Below are 12,020 nucleotides of genomic sequence, written 5' to 3' on the forward strand. Positions count from 1 at the left end.
CTTCAGTTTTGTTGCATTGTGTGGGAGAAGGGGAAGGAATGTAACAGCTGAGGTAGGTTTGGCTTCCAGTAAATGTCAATGTAATTTAACTCTCTAATTATACAGGCCCAGATTTTGCAAATGCTAATGCATATGCTTAATTTAAAGCCCATAAAGAATTGCATTGACATCAAGTTGTCCTATTGACTTCCATTGCAGTCAATCTCCATCTCTCTCAGGTACTTACCTGTTCTTCCCCTCACCCCATCTCACCATAATATCAGATCATCTCACAATGTTTAATGTATATATCTTCACAGTTATATACATTAAAATTTCACAAGTTCACATAGGAAGTGTGTGGTCAAGCAATGAATTAACCTAGAGCTCCCAAGTCCTAGGCTAGCATCCTAATCACTGGACCATCCTTTCTCTCTCTTCCAGGGGACTGCTTGTGCTTAGAGTTCATAGATTTTATGGACAAGAGGTGGTTATGATCATGTAATCAGGACTCCTGCCCAACACATGCCATAGAATTTTACCCAGTGATTCCTGGATCAAGCCTATAACTTCCAGCTGAGCTAGCGCATATCTTTTCTGAAAGCTATCCAATCTTGACGTTAAGTGTTCGTAGGATCAGGGACATAGGCAGATTTAATACTGTTATTTTTAAAACAAAACAAAGAACCCCTGCTATCACGCCAAAGAAGTGGGTTTGGAAAGGATTGCTAAGGGTGGGGACAGTCGAGCTTTTAAAACCCAGTTTAGGAATCCCTTTCCTTAATCCCTCATGAATCCAACAAGTGGCCTAGTGTGGAATTAGCTATAGCAAGACTCCAGAGTTCTATTCCCAGTTCTTCCACATTAGGTGATCTTGAGGAAGTCACTTCCTCTATTGTGCCTCAGTTTCCTCATGTAAAATGGTGACAATATTTACCAGTCTCACAGGAATACTGTGAAAATGAGTGTTTATAAAATGTTGTTAGATTCTTGGATAAGACAGTGCAAAGTTATTTTGTTTGGGGGAGTTGCATAACAAACTTCTGTGCTCTGTTGTGAACTCAAGCCTTCACTCTGTGGGGCCAGATGGGTATTGTGCTTCTCTCTCTTTAGTGGCGAGTAAATCACTACTACAGCCTGAGAAGAGACTGTGCCCTGAAGAGTGACAGCCCCTTGTACTGAGTCAGTAGTACTGCAGGGTGATGGAAGACGCTTTATAATGTTCACATACTGTTGGGGTTAGTGAGCCCTCATGTATGCTAATGTACACAATAGTTGTGAAGTGCTTTGATGCACAAATGTAGCTGCCTTCCCAAAAGTAGGTTTCAGAGTAGCAGCCGTGTTAGTCTGTATTCGCAAAAAGAAAAGGAGTACTTGTGGCACCTTAGAGACTAACAAATTTATTTGAGCATAAGCTTTCGTGAGCTACAGCTCACTTCATCGGACAGGGAAACAAGACAGGGTGGCATGGCAGGCTGCAGATCCCAGAATAACTGGTCTGCATTTCCTCTGGGCCATTTCTGAGTTGCCTTTTTTTTTTTAAGCCACCCTCTGCCCCTTCTTGAGGCAAATAATAAGCAGGCAAGACAATTGCAGGCCAACAAACTAGTTGAAGTTGTGGATCTGCTGCAGCCCTACCATGGCTCTTCATTGCACCAGTTATAGCCTCCAAAAGTATGGCAGGACTGATGAAATCGAGGCACACTGGGGATGGCTGATGTAAAAAAATAACTTCCAAAAATATTCCTACCTCTCCGATAAGACCCATGGGAAGCCTGAAATGGATCCATTTCCTTAGCGCAGTTATGATTCTTGCATTGCACAAAGCTAAGTGCAAGTGCTGGAATGCCACAACTGGTTTTATATCAGAGGAGAGCAGGGGGAAACTACATTGAATCATTCTGGCTCTGGGAGGGAGGGGGAGCAGAAGAGGTCTGGGCTGCTGTGAAAGGGTTAAGCGGTGAGATTTTGGGCTCCACCAATCTTGCCAGTGCTGCTTTAAGAAGCTGGGAATGTTAAATCCTGTGTTCTCTCATGCGGTTGCTGTTGAACTTGTTCAACCTGTTTTAGATTCAGCAGGGGAATTCTGCACCTAGCTGGCAGGAGTTTGCACGGGAATCCTAGCATGCCCAGTAGAGCGAGGTAAGGGAAAGCTCAGAGCTTGAAACTAAATGACACTTTGTACATTTCTAACACAAATGTGCTCCTTTGAATGCCTGGCTTTTCCTAATGTGGCCAACTTGGGGGCCTACACGAGATACGTGTTTGGCTCAGTGACTTTAAAACCAAGCTAAGCCGCTGCAGACCTCTGTATGTGAGCCCTGCATTGCCCTGTCCACACACCCATGCACCAGAAGGCACCTGTGGTGGCAGCAAATGTAGTCTTTCCAAATTTTTAGGGGAGGGTTTGCATCCCTACAGACTCCATCTCATGGAAGAACATAAAATATTTGAACTGGAAAGCTCCACGCTGGGGTCTAGCTCAGATTCAGCTGGGATCTGAGCCACCCTCTTAGGGCTTCGGGTGGGTGGGGGCACACTGCAGTAGAACAGGCGGCCTGTTTTCTGGAGGCTGGGAAGGATCTTAAAGTTGGTGTAAGTGGGAGGATCCCATAAAGTGCTGCTCCCCTCTCCCCCCGCGCACATTTGCCAATATTGCCAAAACTCTTACCCTTTCTCTCCTCCCTCCCTCCCTGTCATTTCCCCAGGCCAAGTCCACTTTCTTTCCCGCTTTATTCTATTGGCAGCACTCACCAGTGTGCTAGGAGTCGCACACAACAAGACACTTGGTTTCTGCCCCAAAGAACATCCAGTTTAATTTTAGCTGTCCTGCAGCAAGTCGGAGTAACAAACGGTGGGGAGCGGATAGGATGAGAGAGGCTCAGGGTTACAGTAATTAGACCTCCCAGCTCCTCATTCAGGCTCTTCCTTTAGTTATTAATTCCTAGGCAATATGGTAGAGTGAGACTTGACTGCGGACAGGATGGAAGACAACTGGATAGGAGGGGGTTCTGCGTATAGGGGGCCTGGAGAAGGTGATGTTAGCTGGCCAAAGGGAGGAATGTAACAGGAGCGAAGGCAGAGCTACAGGTCTGGGCAGAATGGGTGCAGAGCATCGACGGCTTGTTTCTAACAAGACAATTGGAGGGGCTCAGAGAAGAGTGTGACAGAGTGAAAGGCAGGTGGGGAAGATGATGGGGAGGCATCATAGTGAGTGGATAAGCACTGGACTGACACTCAGGAGATATTGGTTCAAGTCAATGGCTCAACCACTAGGTTTTTGTGCAATCTTGGACAAGTTGTTTCACCTCCCCATGCCTCAATTTCCCCTTCCAACCTTTGTCTGTCGCATTTATTTAAAGTAAAGAAACGGTGGCTGGCACCCTAGAAATAGGTGGTAGTGTTCCCACCACCTTTTCTCAGCTGGAAGGACAGATGTTGGCAAGTTACAAGGCCTTAAAATGCCAGGGAGAAAAGGCGCATGAAAGAAAGGAGCTGTTCTGAAAGGAGTTCTGAGAACTGTTCACCCCTCATTGGGAAACTGTGGTGTCCAGTTCTGCTGTGTTCCAGAAGTCAGTGCACTTGTGCAAATGAGGGCAGAACAGAGCCTTTCCTTTCAACATGTGGGACCCAGTGATGACTCGGTGAGAGAAGCTGTTCTCTAGTCAGGTTTCAGAGTAGCAGCCGTGTTAGTCTGTATTCGCAAAAAGAAAAGGAGTACATGTGGCACCTTAGAGACTAACAAATTTATTTGAGCATAAGCTTTCGTGAGCTACAGCTCACTTCATCGGATACATTCAGTGGAAAATACAGTGGGGAGATTTATATACACAGAGAACATGAAACAATGGGTGATCACTCTCCTTACAGTGTGTATGATCTCTGTGTTCCTGCACTATTTTTCTTTTTTCAAAAGAAAAAGAAATCAGCCAAGTTTCTTGTATAACCTGATGACTGGAGTAATACAATACAGACCAGAAATCAGAGCTGGACTTTTTAATCTATCTGCCACTTCTCTGGGATTCTGTTCTCCCTCCCAGCCTGACTCTGCCTCATCTATTTAGACTGTGAGCTCCTTAGGATAGGGACTGCCTCTCTCACTATGGGTATGTGCAGTGCATAGCACAATGGGGCTCTGATCTCATTGGCCTCTCTGGGCACTACTGTATTGCAAATAATTAAACATACTAATAGTGGCAGCATTTTGGACACATTGGAGTGGAGATCTGGCTATGAAAGAGGACAGAGAGGAGATAATTAGAGGGATATAATCAAGCGATGGGGGGCAAAAAATCTTAATTGTAAGCCTTGTACCTCAACAGAGGAGCAATTTGATCCCTGTCCTGCTAAGCACAAGTCAGCCCTGATATAGAGTCTCACTTAGACAGTAGATAGGCCCAGCTTTCAGGGGATTATTCAGTGCTGTTCCCCAGTCTATTTCCTACATTTTACCTCCCTTGATTCTTATTACTTGGGGTATTTAATGAAAACCAGATCTTTGCTTCCTAAGGAGTTTAATATGCTTTTGTGGCTCATTCATCAACTGCAGCAATCATTGTCCTGTCTGTGAAATCACAATTGGTTGCTGTGGAAATGAGCATGATGTTACAAACAGGGTTATTTGACTTCAGGTGGGGAGTGAGCAGCAGGTGACATCTGGAGATAAATATCCAGCTTTTATGCAACTATCCCAAGAATTAAAGAGTAAAGGCAGAAAAGATCAGAAAGTGACACCTACTGTGGGTAGCAGGGCTGTCTGAAAATGAAATGTGTTAGTGTCTCATGATGCTTTGACATCCATTGATGTACTTTTCCTAATCTCCCCCCCAAGCCAGTTCACAAGCACGCATTGGAAGCTGAAAACAGAAACTGGTTTCTTTGTCCTTTAACACTTTCTTCTATTGTGTGTGGGCACAGGGTAGTGGTGGTTGTTGCTGGGCTGGCCTTGTTCTTATGTTAGTGGAGAGCATTGAGACACTTCGAAGAGGAATACTAGTCTCTCTGCAAAATCTTGTAGGGTTTGTTTGTTTTTGTTGAAGGGGAAAAACTTAGTCTGGCTCTTGGGTCTCCTACCCTTAAATGTTCCTTTTTAGGCTGTGGAAAGTGGCCAATTTTGGGTGATCATGCCTGGAAGCTGATTCCAGCCAGAAGAACACGCTGAGAAATCAGAGGTCAGGACAAGGTGCCTAAGGAGTTTTCAAGTGGGATCTGCAGAGAGGAGAAGAGCAGAGTGGTTTGTGGGGAGGAGACAGCAGAGGTCTAACTCCTGAGGGGATGGAAATGAAAGGTGGAAACGAGGGTTTTTTGCAGCTGGGAAGAAAGGCATGACTGAGTACTTGGGGAAAGGGAAAGTGGAGGGGGATCAGAAGGGCTCAGGTATCAGTCAGGAGGAGCAGGTTTAGGTGGTTGTGTGTATGAGGAGGTCAGGGCACTAGTTAGGTGGGTGGGTGGAAAAAGGGTTTATGGGTTGGAAGGGGTCCGGGCTAGTCTAGGTGCAGGGCACAGTGATGGAGGGGAGTGATTGTAAGTGCTGCACAGCGGGGCGGGGGGAGGGGCGATTTGGGACATGCATTTGGGGACTGGAGGTAGGGCACCTATGGCACAGTGAAAAGCCTGAGAGAAGTCCCTCAGCGCATCTACCTCTCTATGTCCCAGGGTTTCTCTGCTATTTGAACAAAAGAACTGACCCCAGCTAAACTTTGGTAACTAAATAAAACCCAAGAGCATAAGCCAGACCTCAGCTTACATGAATCGGAACAATACTGGGACTTGGGAAGGCAATGTTTCTGTGTGTCCTGCCAGGACTCTCTTTTCCTCATCAGCACTAATCAAGGGCTGCTGTGGGGCCACCATCCTAAGCCATCAGATTCTAGACTACTTTCTTCCCTGCTGCCTCCAATACCCCTTCCCTTCTATAAATGCCCCACAGACTGAGGTTAGGCAAGGAAATGTATTTGGTAAACTGCACTGAGTGGGGAGGTAAGCTCTTGGTTTTCAGTTGGAGCAGAATGTAGACTCTAAACCTTCCCCTCTGTGTATGCCCAGGGTGGAGGGGGATTAATGGAAGGGATGTTGCTTTTTCCTGCTGCCCTGATAACATTTTGTTCCTTGGGGTTGGTTCCCCCACCCCTTTGTTGATGATTGAATCATCCTGCACTTTACATCACTCCTAAAAGCAGAACAAAGATGAAGGGGGGAAGGGGAATCCTTATGCCCTTATTGTTAATTTTCCTAAATTAACTTTAAATCAGCACTCAAACCCACCTCTGACTATGGCTGTAAAAAGCAATTGGCAAATCACTGGTAGAACTATTGTGGCTGGAGAGGCAAGATGCATTGCTTATTGCACACCCAGTAAGGCCTTTGACATTTGTTTCTCATTACCTGGCATTTGTCTTTGTTTCACATGATTAGCTGCTGTTGCTTTAACTGTGTACTGGAAGAATCTATCTCCTAACTGCAGTGCTGCTGACAACCACTTTTAAGTAATGAAAAAATAGACTGTTTTAGTTGAGGAGGTTTTTTGGCATGTTAATGTTCTTTGTTGCATGGGACTATTTCAGGTCTGGAATGATTTCTGGACAACTCTATTCCTGCTCCCCACTCTATTTTTGTAAAGGCTTTTCTGCCAGATAGGAGTGAAAATGCTACCCTGGAATAGGGAACATTCATATGCAAAATAGGAGGAGCATTATAAAAATCAAATCCAGAAAAAATGCTATGTTACTCACAAGCCCCAAAACTCTTTTAACATAAAATTCATAGTATATGAACAGTAAAATTGTACCCTGGCCCTAACGCTCCATGTGTTGCTGATACTACAGTAGTCTCAATCTTAGCCTTGAAATGTATCTGACAAAAATAGACACAATGCCTGCCCCTCCCACCTTAAGTTGTCAGAGTGGGGGCAGAGTTAGCACTGGGTGCAGAAGCTACTGGGAGTGGAAATCAGCACAGCAGTGGCAGATGTTGACACTCCGCTACAGGCTGGGTGGCCCACTGAGGTGACTTGGGGTGGAGAAGCACACTCCACCAACCATTCCTGGCTGCACCCCACAGTTTGAAAACATGTTGATTCTCATGTCTTGTTCTTTCAAGGAGGCTGTATTTAATGATCTGATGGTTTTTTCCTCCATCTATAACTTGTTCCATTTTATACGACTCCAACAAGAGCTGCAGATACCCCATTTGTACTTAAGTCTGCCTCTTAGTGTTTCATTGTGGGTGTTTGAAAAAACTGCAATGGAAATTAACACAAAGGATAGAGTTATTGGGTTTATATGATTTTTATCTCTTGTTCTATTTCCATATGTATGCAAAGAAACTGACAAATGGCTACCCCCATCTTCCGGGAAAGAATTACAGCAAAAACACACCATTGCAATATCTAAGATCTGTATGTCTACACTTTAAAAACAAGACAAAAAAAAAACCCCAGCCCCACGGCACTGAGTCTCAGAGGCTGGGTCTACAGACTGCAGCTTGTGGAGCTTGCACTCCAGAGCTCAAATTATCAGTGTCATGTTCCCACCTGCGCTCTGAAACCCAGCGAGAGGGTGAATCTCGGAGCCTTTGCGGGAATGTCTACAGTGCTATTCTTAATGCCATAGCATGAGCCCTGCGAGCCCAAATCTGTAGACTCCGGGCTCTAAGACTTGTTGCCAAGTTTTTTGTTTGCTTGTTTTTGCAATGAAGACCTACCCTTTGAGTCTTCCAAACTTCACAAGTCAATAGCTACATTAGAGACCCAATCCTAGGCCATAAAGTAATTAGCTATGTTCCTTTCATGTTAAGCACTTTAGCTACAAACTGGATTGCGTATTGGGCAATAACAAACGTGTTGACTAATAGTACTCCACATGGGTAGATCTAGGGCCCATTGTGGTCTATTTTTAATGTGGTTCCAACCCCTGATTGCCCAATCACTCTTCTTACTGCTAGGGACACAGGACACTTGGGGAGCTAGGTAGTGCTTTGTGTCATTCTTGAATGGTCCAACTTCTAAGCTACAAGGAAAAGTTGTCTCTGTGGCCTTTGAGGTAGTGATAAAGGGGAAACCTACCAACGAGGATCCCCAATTAGATCAAAATAGGGTGTGGGACTCTTAAAATCCATTTCATAAATGGAAAGAAAGAAGAAAACTGAATCTTCAAAGTGACCATGAGTCACTCTTCTTCAAAGCCTTTCCATGGATTTCTGAAGTGTCTTTCCACTGCGTATTCCAAAGTTTTTGTGGGGAGAATAAATTCTGCCGGTCTCCCATTGAATTTCCATGAAACTGGCTCTGTTTGGTTTTTCTTCTGGCACTAGGGCCTAATTTGCCTCCTTTAACTGAATGCAGAAACTGCGTCCAACATGACAAAGACTATGGTCCCTGCGCAATAATGGGATATTGCCTTTCCTGACTTGCATTTGCCTTAATTAAAACCACAGGCATTATTTCACGCTTGTGCTTGGGTTGCACACACACACATTTCCAGTTGCCAAACTTGTTTTTTTAAGCGGTTTTCACTTAAAGAAAACACGTTTCCCAAGTCCACGGGGGCTCTTTGTGCTTAAATAAAGCTTGTGTGACAAGTAGGCTTGACCTCACTCTGCATAAAGACTGGTGAGAATGGCGAACAGGTGCTGAGCTTTCTACTGTGTTGGTACAGTTGCTAGAATCCAGAGGAGATCATGGCTGGATGATCCCATTGCAGCTGGAAACTATTTCATAGCTCTCCTCTATGATGTTCACCCTAGCCATGTGGAGTCTCATTTTTAAAAGTGATGTAGGCCCAGAACCTCAATGGCATATAGGTGCCTTACTGCATTTAAATCAATGGGAGTTAAGTGCCTAAATACCATCGAGGATGTCTGCTACCTTGGGAGCCTAAATCTCATTGAAAGTCTTTGAGATTAGGTGCCTAAGTCACTTAGGTACTTTTGAAAGTTTGATCCATGATCTTTATGGTCACAAATTGAAACCAAACATGGGTCTTTCTACTCCAAATACACAAGCCCTTATTACTTCAGCAATCATCGATTATAATAATTACTACTTTGCTCCTCCATTGGACAACCTCCCAATGGTAAGCTGCTCCCACATAGCATCCAGTAGAGGGTAGTACTTCACATATACAGTCACTGCTACAGTGTAGGGCTAACGTTAATGTGGAACACACAATGTTCTATATTTCAGTAGTAATCATACAAGGATCTTACACTGGTATAAATCTATACATTTGTATCCCATTAATGAAACACTGGGGGACAAGGAAGAGGTTGAAGGCAAATGTAGCATAATAAGTCCTTTTCATAAAGTTGTCTTTTGCCCTTGAAATGTAGGTGGCTACCCCAGGACATGAGACGTTGGTAAGTGCTTCCCTATTCTCTAGAAGAGCCACCACCCTGTCTGAGCTGCTGTTGGTAGATGATCTTTGCTGACTTTAGTAATGTTCCTGTCAGCAATCGCTATGACCCAGGAACTTCTTTGTGCCACTGGCAGAAGGTACAGTGGGACAAAAAGAGTTTTATAGGGATCCCCCATATGCACAATAACTCACCAAAGGATGGCATGTAAGGTCTCTACTGATAGCCAGTAGGTCATCATAATCTTTGGGAAATGTATATAGGGATAATATTAAAGAAGTTATGCATCTATAGTGAAAATTATGTTCTTAAAGTTTTGAAGTTGAAGGCAGCTCACCAGGAGGTGATGTGCCTTGGACAGGTTCCATTCAAGCAGGGAGTAGTAAATGCTTATCTCTATGTCTGGTCATGTTTTGTGTGGCTTCCAAGTTAAGTATGTCTGCATACTGAGCCACCAGGTAGTCAAGACTGCGAAATCGACAAGAGAGCCCAAAATCTACAGGAGGAGGGAACAAGATCAAAGGATTGGTCTGGTATATCAAAAAAATGCCAGGAAACACCTAGGGGACAAAGTGACAGCATGGCTTGTCTCATGATCAAGGGATCACAGGCTGCCTGGATGAAAAGTGCTGGTGAGCAATACCTGATTAGAGATGAGAATATCTTGTTAATTGTCTAGGCTCTAGAAAGCATGTTAGGATTTTATTTTATATGTAGCCATTTGTTTCCAACATTTCTACTTGCTCTCACTTGCATTTCTGTTCTTTGTTAAATAGATATCTAAGTGCTGTATGCTAAGCAGAGCAGTGATCTGAGATCTATCTAGGAAGCTAGAGGATACATTTCATACAGGAGCAGGGACTCTGAATACAGCAGCTGTCCCATGGAACAGATGGTGGATACGCCAGGGCGATTCTTGGACGGTGCCTATCATTAATCTGCAAAGGGACAGCAGAGCCTACTTGGGCTGAGAAGGGAGGGCTTGTGTTGCTTGTGGCTGGTGGAACTGGGGAGCTGACCCTTGTCAAGCATAGACAAGGCTCCCTCATGCTTAGGCAAGTGGTTGCAAGGTGCCTCATAACCCTGGGCTTCTCTGGGAAGCATCAGAATCCCTGTTTGCAGTGTGTTTGTTTTATAGTTGTTTATATACAGCTGGAGTACTGTTTCAAATATTCTGAGAAGCCAGCCAGCTCAAAATGGTAATGGATTGGGGTGGTCTAACTCGGTCAAACACTGGGTCTTTGCCATGATTTTCTTGTTCAATAATGTAAACATTTCTAGGCTGCCTTGGATTAATTAAAAAAAAAATCACATCCCTTCAGGAGTTTACACAGATCCTTTAGCAAAGGCTACTTGGTGGGTTTGGGATAGAACTAGAGATAAGATCAGTTCTTTTCCCTCACTGATGACACCATTGCAAATAATCCAGTTCTTAAGCAAAGCGTGAACCAGGGAGCTTCAAGGATTGGGGCAGTCTTGGAATACACATGGTTGGCCAGCTATTCAGTAAAGAAACCTTTCTAACTTATTGAGAGATCAAAACTAACTTAAACCTGGCCCACTCTTCCCTGGTACCAGGACTTTCAAGTCAGGTGCAATGTTTCTCAACTTTTTAGAAAACCTGTTTTAGACAGAAAGATGACTTCAATAGAAGCAACTGTGTCTGGTCAGCTAGGAAACAAAAAAAAATTACAACTAATTTATATCTGTCTATATATGACACACTAGGAAAAGGATGGGATAGACAAATTACCCTAGAGAAATGGGGATTGATTTGGAAAAGAGGACCAGTAACCTCTGCCTGTAGCACAATAAAAGAAAATGTCTTTAAGATACTATTTCCAAAAGCACCTCACACCACTCAGATTAAGATATATAGAGAGATGGAATAGTGATAAATAATGGAGAAATTGTGATGAAAGAGGAGATTTTATGCATATATGATGGATGTCTCCAGTCATTAGAGAGTATAAGGACACAATCCCTAAACAAAGATCACAAATGGTTGGATATTTATTACCAAATGCTCCCTTGGTAATCCTCCTGGGGATTCTTAGTGGAAATGGTCACACAAAAGGAAATCGAGAGATTCATCTCTTATCTCCTAGTAGTTGCTTGGCTATTGCCAGCCTCTCATTTGAAAAAGAAAAATAGCCCAACTATTGAGAAATTGTTCTCCAAAAATGGGAGCTTGTGGTTATGGAAAAATTAACACACCAATTGCAGACCGAGCAAAATAGACAGAAGGTGGATAGACAGATATTTGCTTACCTTTTTTTCCCTTTTATGTAGTCAAAATACATTCACCTGCCAAAACCCGCCCAGCAACCTGTCCAATTTATTTGAATATTAACATTGATAGACATACCTGGTCTCTTAAATGTGCATAGAAATTTCACTCAATTTAATAGCCACTAGAAATGACATGGGTTTTGTAATGATGCCTATTCTGTAATATGGTGACACCCCGTTAAATGGAAAGATCTGATGACTATATTTCGCTACAATGTCTCTTTAAATGAAAACTAACCGTTGTAATGCTTGTTTTGTTTCTGATGCATATAGGGCAAAGATGTGGAAACTTGTTAAAACTTCCTAAATAAGTAGTTCAAAAAATATGGCTGGAGTAATGAAACCCTCTCCCCAACTCCATGGTTACACCACCCCTAAAACATTCCAGCACATTTACT

Source organism: Dermochelys coriacea, chromosome 1 (genome assembly GCF_009764565.3).
Source record: "Dermochelys coriacea isolate rDerCor1 chromosome 1, rDerCor1.pri.v4, whole genome shotgun sequence".
Classification (NCBI taxonomy): Eukaryota; Metazoa; Chordata; order Testudines; family Dermochelyidae; genus Dermochelys; species Dermochelys coriacea.